General features: G+C 42.5%; 1 protein-coding gene across 11 annotated transcripts in view; it reads left to right on the plus strand.

The window, feature by feature from the left end:
• Positions 1 to 10,913, plus strand: part of Sipa1l1 (signal induced proliferation associated 1 like 1) — a 281,885-nt gene that overhangs the window by 120,001 nt on the left and 150,971 nt on the right. For all 11 annotated transcript variants that reach the window (XM_021202716.2, XM_029540740.1, XM_029540742.1 and 8 more), the window contains one exon: positions 9,698 to 9,758. The gene's annotated coding sequence lies outside the window, so the exon portion shown is untranslated. The remainder of the gene's footprint in view (positions 1 to 9,697; positions 9,759 to 10,913) is intronic.

Consider the following 10,913-nt stretch of genomic DNA (forward strand, 5'->3'; position numbering starts at 1 on the left):
CATCTAGAGACTGCCCCACCTGGGGATCCATCCCATAAACAGCCACCAAACTCAGACATTATTTCACATGCCAGCAAGATTTTGCTGACAGGACCCTGATATAGCTGTCTCTTGTAAGGCTATGCCAGTGCCTAGTAAATATAGAAATGGATGCTCACAGTCATCTATTGGATGGAACACAGGGCCCCCAATGGAGGAGCTAGAGAAAGTACCCAAGGAATTGAAGGGGTCTGCAACCCTGTAGGTGGAACAACAATATGAACTAACCAGTACCACCTGAGCTCATGTCTCTAGCTGCATATGTAGCAGAAGATGGCCTAGTTGACCATCATTGGGAGGAGAGGCCCCTTGATCTTGCAAACTTTATATGACCCAGCACAGAAGAATGTCAGGGCCAAGAAGTGGGTGGGAGTGGGTGGGTAGGGGAGCAGGGGTGGGGGGAGGGTATAGGGAACTTTCGGGATAGCATTTGAAATGTAAATAAAGAAAATATCTAATTAAATAAAATAATAAGTAAAAAAACTATCTTTGCTTCTGATTTTTGCTTAGTAGAAAACTGTTTATCTTATAGTTTATTATGTTTCGATAAAGTGTGGCACCTTAGTTGTCTTTTTCCCCTCTCAGATATATTTTCCTGCTCAACACTGTCAGGCAGTGGAGTGCTATGAAATGTGTGCATTGTGCAGACTCATGATCTTCATTTCTCAACATTAATCTGTTGAATAAGGGCCATGCGTGTCATTTAATTAAAGAACAGGTAGTCTGACTGAAATGCATCTTTTATTCTATTTATTTATCTGTTTATTTATTTATTTTTGAGGCAGGATTTCTCTGTATAGCCCTGGCTGTACTGGAACTCATTCTGTAGACCAGGCTGGCCTCAAACTCAGAAATTTGCCTGCCTCTGCCTCCCAAGTGCTCAGATTAAAGGCGGGCACCACCACTGCCTGGCCTTATATTTTTATAACCAAAAATAAAGTAGTTTGAAATTTGTTTTCTGTGGTAGTTATCTAAATAACCTGAACAAAGAGATGGTAAAGGCAAGAATGGGCCAGACCTTTTTCCCATAAGATACCAAATAGTGTATGTTGTTCAGAAGAGAACTGTACCTTTCACATGTTGAGGTGGCAGTGTTATGGGCCATGTCTTACTTAAGCAGTGTTGAATAGAGAGGGTGCACTGTGAGCACCATGGTGAACATTTCGTGCTCCAATACTGTGGTTTCCTTTTAGATTTAGCTGGGAACCTCCAGTGTTTCCAGTGTCAGTAGACAATGTTGTTACCTGAACCCTTGGTTTCCTTCTTGGTGAAGAACTGTTGTAGACATTTTGTAATCATTGTATCTTCAAGAGGACAGGATGAAGCTTGGGGTGGTGGTGTACATCTTTCATTGCAGGTGAATAAATCTATGGGCTTAGGCCCAGCCCCTAGTGTATATAGTGAGCTCCAGGTTAGCCCGGACTACATAGTGACTCTCTGTCTCCAAAACAAACAAACACAGACAAAACAAAACAGACCCAAACATTTTCAATGAGATACATTTTGTAGACATAGTTGAATACTTCTTGAGTGCAAAGTAATGAAACAAGTAAGGTGCAGTTTGCAACTCTAGTCTTTGCCTACAGGATCACTGAAAACCATTTCCCCAGTTTCTGTTTCTTGCAGTTCCATCAAAAATCATTTCCCCAGTTTCTTCCCATTCTTTTTTTTTTTTAATAAATCTTTTTTTTTTTTAAAGATTTATTTATTTATTATATGTAAGTACACTGTAGCTGTCTTCAGACACTCCAGAAGAGGGAGTCAGATCTTGTTAAGGATGGTTGTGAGCCACCATGTGGTTGCTGGGATTTGAACTCTGCACCTCTGGAAGAGCGTCGGGTGCTCTTACCTGCTGAGCCATCTCACCAGCCCAGTTTCTTCCCATTCTTACTTTCAGTTTTTCTCTCTACTGACCATCTGACCCTATTTTCTGAACTTTAATTTCTAAAAATTATTTAATGCATGTGTGTGTGCCTGCTGCATTGGGTGCTTTCAGACTAGAGTGTTGCAAATAGTTGTTAGCTGTTGTGTGAGGATGGGGGGGGGGATTGAACCTGGGTTCAACAGTTGCTCTTAGGGCTCCATCCCCATGCAGCCATAAATCTCCCTTCTTTTCTTCTCTGCCTGTGGCACTGGCTCTCCGATCTGCTTGGCTTCATGCTTGGCGCATTTCCTGCCTTCTAAGTGCAGCTGTGAGCCCAAACTAAATTCACTTTGATGTCATCTGAGTATTGTCCAGCCTCTCTGTCCAAGGGTCCCTGTCATCTCCACCAAGGGTTAACACCTTAGGAGTCCAGGAGTCTCTCCATGACAGAGGACTGCTATAGGTGTCATTGTCACCTCATGCCTGCTGTGTGTTGTTCCCACCAGGGAAGAGTGTTTGAGGGTTCATCCCCCCAAAGTCTTAGGGGTCACTGTCTCAGCCACACTGGGTTCTGTCTTAAGTCAGCACCCATGCAGTTTCTCAGAATTTTCTAATACAGGAGTTTCTAAGATACTTCAGCTCACTAGTATTAAAGACCTTTGTGTGTGTTTATTTGGTAACTGGTACCTGTTCAATTATATTGGCTGCAGAATGATTCTGGTTAATAGAGGAGTCAACCATGTGACTTTGAGGGGTTGACTTGTTAATCATGGATGGCCAATGGTTTAGTCACTCACGAGTGGTTCCTGCAGCCTATGTGATGAAGCCCAGCCTCCGGATGCATCCCTGGAAGAGGCTTCTGAGCTATTACTCACAGAAGGTGGGCAGAGTGCTTCCTCCCTCTGCCAAGCATCCTGTCATGTCTTCCACTTGGCTTTTTCTCAGTTGTTCCCTTTGAAATAAACCAATAATTGTGGTCATTGATCTCTTAAATTCTGTGAGCCATTCTAAGAAATTACTAAAGTCTAGGAGAGAGTTGTGGAGACCCAATTACTTAACCTTCAGAAGTGCAGAGAACTAGTCTCGTGTTTGGCATATGAAATGGGAATAGTATTGTGGGAACATGGCTTTGACTTAAGACATCTAAGCTGATGGCAGATACACAGTAGGAACATGGACTTGTGTGACTGGGTATTACCAATGGGCATCAAGAATTGGGGAATTGATTGTTGGGGGAAATCTTCAAACCTAGAGTGCTGGGGTGTGAACAGAAGAAACAGTTTTTCTTTTAGCCTGGTGTTATCAGTTAAGGTGTATTAGGAAAACAACTAGTAGTTGTATTACAAAAGAGCATATTTATATAGAAATATATATTTATGTATATAGGGAAATTGGTTCCTGATTGGAAAAGAAGACTTGGTATAGGTACTTGGGGAGGTTAGTAGCAGAGTGCAGCAGCTCAGGCAGACCATGCAAGAGCAAGGCAGGACTTTCTTGCCCTTTTTGGGCTTTTGTTGGCTTTTCAGGAGATTGAATTGGAGGAGGGCCAGCCACAGAACTTGTGGTAATCTTCACTATTGTTGGTGTTAGCCACAACTAAAATATCTTCATGTAGCCCCTAGATTAGTAGGATTTGTTCTTTTCTGTTTGCTCTATCTGGAAGCCCAAGGACATTGCATATGCAGCCCTTCTCCCCCAGTTCTGGATTTGTATTTGACCAAATTAACTGAGCAGTATAGGCTGGGCAAGTTAATACATGAAACTAATGAACCATGCCAGCTCTAGTCAGGTAGAAAGATGCTGTGTGACTGGTTAGGAAACCCTGGGTTTTAGACTGCAGGTGCTAACGCCCTTAGCCAGCCTTGAGTGTGTATCCTGCAGACGTTTAGCAACTGTTAGGTTTTGCTGACTGAAGATCATATACAGTGCTGTTAGCTAGCCTTTCTGAGAGATGTCCTCTATTCCAGTAAATAGGACACTTAGATTTAGAGCCTGTTTTCTCATGCTTATTTTTAGTGAGAAGATTTGTATATTGGCTTGATTTCAAATTTTTCATAAAGGACCTGATTATTTAGAATTCAGGCCAAATGCACAGTTGTTACTGTAGAGAGGAAAGTGCACATTGCTTCTGATTTATTTATGTGTTCTGAGAGAAAGAATGGAGAATTCCTGTACCTAATCATATTAATAAATTCAGCAACAGTTTGGCTGATATTTAGTGTGTGCCCTTGAGAATAAGAACTAGTGGTTTGCCAAAATATCCTCTAGTGTATTCCATAACAGTTTATTTCTTCTGATAGCCTGAATATTTGCTTCTATAAGCAAAGATCTCGCCTCTACTTAACAATAGAGGGCCGTGAAGTTGAACTTTTCAAAGCATTGCTGTTAGTTAGCCCAGGTTGCCATTGATGCTTCTGTGTAACTCCCATCTGTCGTTGGATTTTGTAGCTACCTTCACATGTATAAAATACAGCCCTCAATCATCTGAATTCTAAACACCATTTTACAGCCATTTAAACCCAAGGGAAATACTCCCTTTGACGCCAAATTGAAATATGTGGCTTATAATTCTTTCAGAATACTAGCATCTGTTCACTTTAAAGGGTCCAAGATCCCTCACCTTAGGATGTTATTTGTTTTTGCTTTTGGTTACTGAGTGAGTGCACTTGTGCACCTAATCTAGCCAGGCTCTTGCATCAGTTAGACCATGTGGCGCACGGGAAGACAGCATCTGATCCCACAGGTAGTTTCTTCCTGAGTTTTCTTTGAAGTTGTTAAACTTATGTGATGTGACAGATTTCTCTTGCTGCCTCTGTCACTGGATTTTAGCAGTGAACTATAATGCTCAATGTCCATGAAGGTCACTATGCTTTCTCTGAGAAACCATAGGCGTCTCTATTTCCCTTTAAAGATCACCCATGGCATGGCAGTGCCAAGGACCTGCCTCTGCTTGGAACAGGGTTTTGAGGAAGTCAGTCCTGGGTATAAGCTGACAGCCTTGTGTTCTGCTCCTGTTGTCTCTCCAGAGAATACATCCAGATAGCTCAGCTCTCACAGGCCAATGCAAAATCTTTTATTTATCTATCAATTAAGTCATTTACTCCAGGTTCCTTTTTAATTATACCACCAACCACCATTTTTTGACCTTAGCCCCTTGAAAAGACTCCTAGGAAAAGACAACAGACACATTTTTTTTTTTTTTAAACATTGCTAATGAATTCAGAGACCTGTTTGCTCTTGTAAGCACAGACAATAAGCTAGCTGGGTGGGATCTGCTCTGAGATCATTGCCCCCACCATGCCTGGGCCTGCATTCTCTCTGTCCCAGACTGACTTTGAACTGAGGGATCTGCCTGCCTTTGTATCAGCTGACTTTGTTCTTTTAGGTCTGTGAAGCTCTTTATACAACTCATACTGCATCCTTATATTTTGCATAGATAAGAAATTATGTATTTTTGAACTCATGTTTTGAGAGTTGAGTTTCCCACAGCCTTAAGGGCTGTCCTGAAGGTTACAGCATTTACCTTTTTTTTTTGAGACATTAGATGCACCCTCACCTCCTGAAATTGAGCTATTGCTACTTAACATCAAGTTATTTATCTTGGAAGAGAGGACATTTCCTAATGACCTTGTCAGGGAGAATATTTTGTGGAGGAACATGAAGTTTTTTGTTTTAGTTTTTTTTTTTTTTTTTTTTTTTAAATACAAATAAACCTCATGCCCAGCAACCATCAACACTCCTGGAGACCCATGCCCTGGTGACTCTGCTCCAGAGGTGGGAACTGTCATCACCCTTCCACATGGCCATGCAGGACTCAGCGTTGCAGAGTGACAATGAGATAGTCCCCTTTAAAGGAGTCTTGTGGAGTTGTCCTATCAGCTTTCTTTTACTTGGGCTTCTCTTATAGACACACTATTGACACTTTCAGAGTTCCCCATCTAGGGGAATGTATTTTTATACATTTACCCTAGAGTGGATGATCTGCCTGGCTCTTAGCTGCCCATCCTCACCTTCTTTTGGTGTGAGTGTGAGTTCAGGACATAACACACCCCAAATCTATAGACTCAGAGATACTGCTGCACTGCATTAAGGGTACTTGAGTCTTCAGCACCCTTCCCTTTTCCAGCAGTTTTCAACCTGTGGATTGTAGCCCATTCAGTGGTGGTGGAGTGAGGTGGAGGGATGTTGAGCCACCTTTTCACAGGCATCACCGAAGATCATCAGAAAATATACTTACATTACAATTGGTAACAGTAGCAAAACTACAGTTATGTAGTAGCAACGAAAATAATTTGATGATTGGGGATAGCCACGATATGAGGAACTATGGGTCACAGCATTAGGAAGGTTGAGAACCACTGAGTTAAACCATGATAGATGTGCCATCAGCTCATTTTGTATGTATTGGAACTCACGCTGGGCAGTGAGCTCTGGGTTACAAAGTAGAGTTGCAGTTTGAGGAATTAAATTCTTCCAACTTCCATAGTACTTCTGAGACTGCTTTTAGCATCTATCTTGTATCAGTGTTTTTTGTCCTTTAAATATGTACATTCCTTAAGTGTGAAGAAAGCTTTTTTAAATGTTGCAACTAGACTCTGGGAATTTAAGAATCTTCTTCAATAAATAATGAGTGAGATCGGAAGTTTTGTTTAATTTTGTTTAGTGATCATGATATGGCCTTCAAATAATTAAAAAATTTAAGATTATGTTAATATCTTTCATTATATAGTACTTTTAGATTTTAATATACATTCAATTTTATAGTTCTCTGCTAAAATCTATTTCACTTTGTGTTGAGATTTGTGTAGTTTGCAGTTTTCATGTTTCTGCCTTCTTGTAATCAGAAATGTAAAGGTGAAGTGCTGGATGATAGCATAGACCTATGGATCTGTCCTGTGTGACTGCAACAGGATAGACCTATGGATCTGTTCTCCTGTGTGACTGCACCAGGATAGCCCCATAGGTCTGTCCTATGTGACTGTACCAGGATAGACCCATGGGTCTGTCCTATGTGACAGTACCAGGATAGACCTATGGATCTGTCCTGTGTGACTGTACCAGGATAGATCTATGGATCTCTTGTCCTGTGTGACGGCACCAGGATAGACCTATGGGTCTGTCCTATGTGACTGTACCAGGATAGACCCATGGGTATGTCCTATGTGACTGCGTACACACACACACAGACACACACACATTTTGTTTTGTTTGTTTTAAAAAGAAGTAAGAAATTGATTTAAGAATGATGAGGTTGTATCAAGTGACCTATGAGCTGTCTTGATGTTTTTACTGTTCAATTCCAGGCAGATTGAGCTCCCACATAAACAATGGGAATAACTGATAGCAGTATAAACAGTGGTAGTAAAGGGTTAACGCTGGATACATGACCTATGTGATCGTGAGAGCAGATCACAGCTCTGCTGAAGGCAGGCAGTGCTTCATGCTTCTCCTCTTTTTGCATATTCTATTCTCCGGAACTCCTTCATTCTCTTCTGATGTGGATACACATTGCAAAGGCGTCTAGTTTTTGGCTCCAGGGGCCACACTGCTCTGAACATTTCTGTTCATGTTGTTGGGAGACACGTTGCTTTTCATGACTCAGGCACCTATATTGAAAGGTAGACAAACAAGAGAAACACATGCAGGTATATTTAATATTTTATGTGCCGTGTGCCCCTGGATCTTTCAGAAGAAACAAAGTCAAAGGAAATGGGTTGCGGCTGTAATAATTTACATCCACTTAGCCAGCTTCTTTGGGTCTTAGTGTTTTGTCTTTCTGGAGTTAGGGGCATTCCTTAAGGCACTAGGAGAATACTTCTGCAGTGACACTCTCCTGGTCAGGGAAGGCCTGCTGCAGGGGACAGAGGTCTCTTTGCTTCTACTGTTTGCACAGATATCTGGGACTTCATCTTTCTGGTTTAGCTTCCAGAGCATTCCAGTTTCTCGCTGGTGCCAGTCGTGTGGTGGAGGGAGCAGACTTCACTCCCATCCATACATTTTCTTCTTTTCTTTTTTTCTCCCTTGATGAAGCCCACGGGAATGAAATACAGTGTGCACTGTGGTCTGTGGTCTGCGGTCCCTGGCTTCTGCGTAATCTCTACTTCTCCCAGTCGTTTGCTTGCCACTCAGGAAATTAACAATATCGAGTTGAAGTTATGGTGAAATGGATTATCACAATTAATGTGAACTGAACCCAAGATGCACAAGTTATGGAAAGTATGCAGGCTTAGAAGTCAGAACTAGTCCAAGTCAGGGCTGCTTCTTGAAAAGTTAAAACTTTTTTTTTTAAATTATTTTTTAACAAACCATTAGTAATGTGATAAGACACAGCACACCACAGTCAGGAGCAAGAGAGAAATGAACACACCCGTGTTCTCTGCTTCTCTCTTCTAGCCTTTTCTTACCCTCTACAGTTCAGAGCTCCCCGCCCAGGGACTGGTATTTTCCATAGTGGTCTGAGTGAGCGTCCCTTTATCAGTTGACAGTCAAGGCCATCCTGCACAGATTTGCCCACAGCCTAGTCTCATCTAAATAACTGCTCAATTCAAACTTGGTTCCCAGGTTTTGGGAAGCTGGCATTCAAAACTAACCATCGTAAGGTCGTTTTCATTGAGGGTATGATTTGCTATTGCATTTTGATGTTCTTAATATTTTCCATGTTTGCTGCAGTGTTACCTGTGCTGACCCCAAGCTCCCCAGCCTCCTAAAAGAGCCACCAAGGTGGGGGCTTCCACGGTACTGTTCTTAGATCTCCAGGCTGGGCAGGGACAGCACTCCTATATTTCATTTGTGAATATTAAAAGCCATTCCAGTCTTTAAGAGTCTTTGCTGAGGCAGATATGTGTGTGTGTGTGTGTGTGTGTGTGTGTGTGTGTGTGTGTGTGTGTGTGTTTTAGAGATTTAGAAATTGAAGCTGATTCACTTCAATTTCTCTATGCTCTATTAGGTTTATGCTCTATGAGGAATAGGTTAATTGCGTATTACAGGGGTCAGGCTGACATGCTTCTTATAGTTTCTTTTAAATCTACATAATGTTTGAGGTTCATTTCTTATTTTTCTTTTCTTGTTTTAGAAGTCAGAAATATTACTCAGTTGAAATGTGCTGCTTATTTTGATTTTTGAAAGTTGGATCTGTGGCTGGAGAAACAGTTCAGCAGTTAAGAGCCTCCTGCTCTCGCAGGGACTCAGTCTGTTCCCAGCAGGAACTCCAGCTTCAGAGGGTCCAGTGCCCCTTTCTGACCTCCATAGGCACACCACACCCCACACATGCGTGTGTGTCTGTGTGTGTGTGTGTGTGTGTGTGTGTGTGAGAGAGAGAGAGAGAGAGAGAGAGAGAGAGAGAGAGAGAATGTGTAAAGTTAAGAAAGGAAGGAAGGAAGAAAGAGAGGAGAAGAGAAAAGAGAAAAGAAAAGAAGAAAAGTCCAGTCCAGTCCAAGGCTGGGTATGGAACACACAGCTTTAACTCTAGCACTCCAGAGCTAGAGGAGGCTGTCTGTGAGTTTGAGGGCAGCCTCCTCTGCATACCAAGTCCTAGGATAGCAGGATAATAGAGAGGAATCTGTCTGGAAATAAATAAAAAACAAAGTTTGATCTACAGTTTACACAGATGATCTTAGAAATATTTATAATGGGCTAGTGTTGTAGACACCTCCACTTCAACCCAATTAATGCTGCTTGCTTCACGAATGCCAGCCTGTTCACCTCAAAGATAAGTCCCTTGTCAAGACTGTGTGAACAGTGTAGTCTTGGTGGCCTTTCATGTGCTCTTACAAAGTGTTTTTTGTTTGTTTGCAGGTCATATGTCACTAGTGTGGACGCTGGTGTCTTAAGTCTGTGGCCATGGCACCAGAACATAGTAAGTAGCCATTCTTAACGTTGCAAACTTTGGCTTTCTGGGTTCGAATATCTTCCTGGGGATGGAGTCCACAGATGCATTCGGGCAAGTGGACCTTCACTTAGTTAAACCCCAATATGTATGTTTTGAGTTTATGATTGCAGAGAAAGAAATATAAAAGCAAGAAAAATAACTTAGTTTCCTCTTTTCAAAGGGCATTCACATTATTTTCTGGGGTTTTAATTTTTTTTTAGTTTCACATACAAATACATGGTGATAGTCATGACCTACATGTTCCTGTACACCCAGTGTTTGCCTGCAATGTCTGGTCAGCAGAATGAGCAGCAGGGCCGGACTGTGTCATACATGCTGTCTATTCTTTGTGTTAGGGATCAGGGAAGCTGAGCACAGCTGAAGGGTGGACCTGGTGAGCTGCAGTCCCAAGCTGCCTGTCCACAACTGGCTTGTCAACTTTGGCTCCATCATCCACTCTGAGGCAATGCCTACCCGGGAGGATGGTCTCAGAAATACCCCTATGCTCCCGTTCTAGCTCGTGAGACTCTGGGTGGGAGACCCTGTGGCAGGGTTGCAGCACGAGACCCCAGTGGGTGACCCTGCAGCTGGAGACCCTGAGGCAGGTGTAGCTGGATCTTCTGGCGGAAGTCACCTCATACTTAGGACAGAGCTAAGCCTCTGCTTCTCTCCCTGGATGTCACTGTATGCTGTTGTGAGGTCTGCTGTGGCTTTATCCTGCTGGCTCCCAGCCTGAGCAAGGAAACCACACAGGGTGGAAGACAAATCCAGAACCCAGGGCAGCCAGCCCTGGAGCCTGTTCCCCTCTTGGGATATGCAGTGTTTGAGCCAGTCCATTTCCTTTCTGTTAAAGCCAGCTTGAGATGGGAGCCAAAACACCCGAATGATTCACTTAATCCCTATTTTATTTTTAGTAATCCATTAGTTTCTCCCAGGGACTGTGGGAGTAATTGCAAAGCAAGGCAAAATAATACCGTTAAATTAAACTGGCACGGTGTGGTGTTGACTGGCATGGTCTTCCCTCTCAGCGGGAGTCAGCTAGAGTGAGTTAGTATTCAGAATGGGAGGATAAAGAAGGAACTTTGAGATTCATATTCTTTCTCTCTCTCTCTCTCTCTCTCTCTCTCTCTCTCTCTCTCTCTC

This window comes from Mus pahari, chromosome 7 (genome assembly GCF_900095145.1).
Source record: "Mus pahari chromosome 7, PAHARI_EIJ_v1.1, whole genome shotgun sequence".
Taxonomy (NCBI): Eukaryota; Metazoa; Chordata; class Mammalia; order Rodentia; family Muridae; genus Mus; species Mus pahari.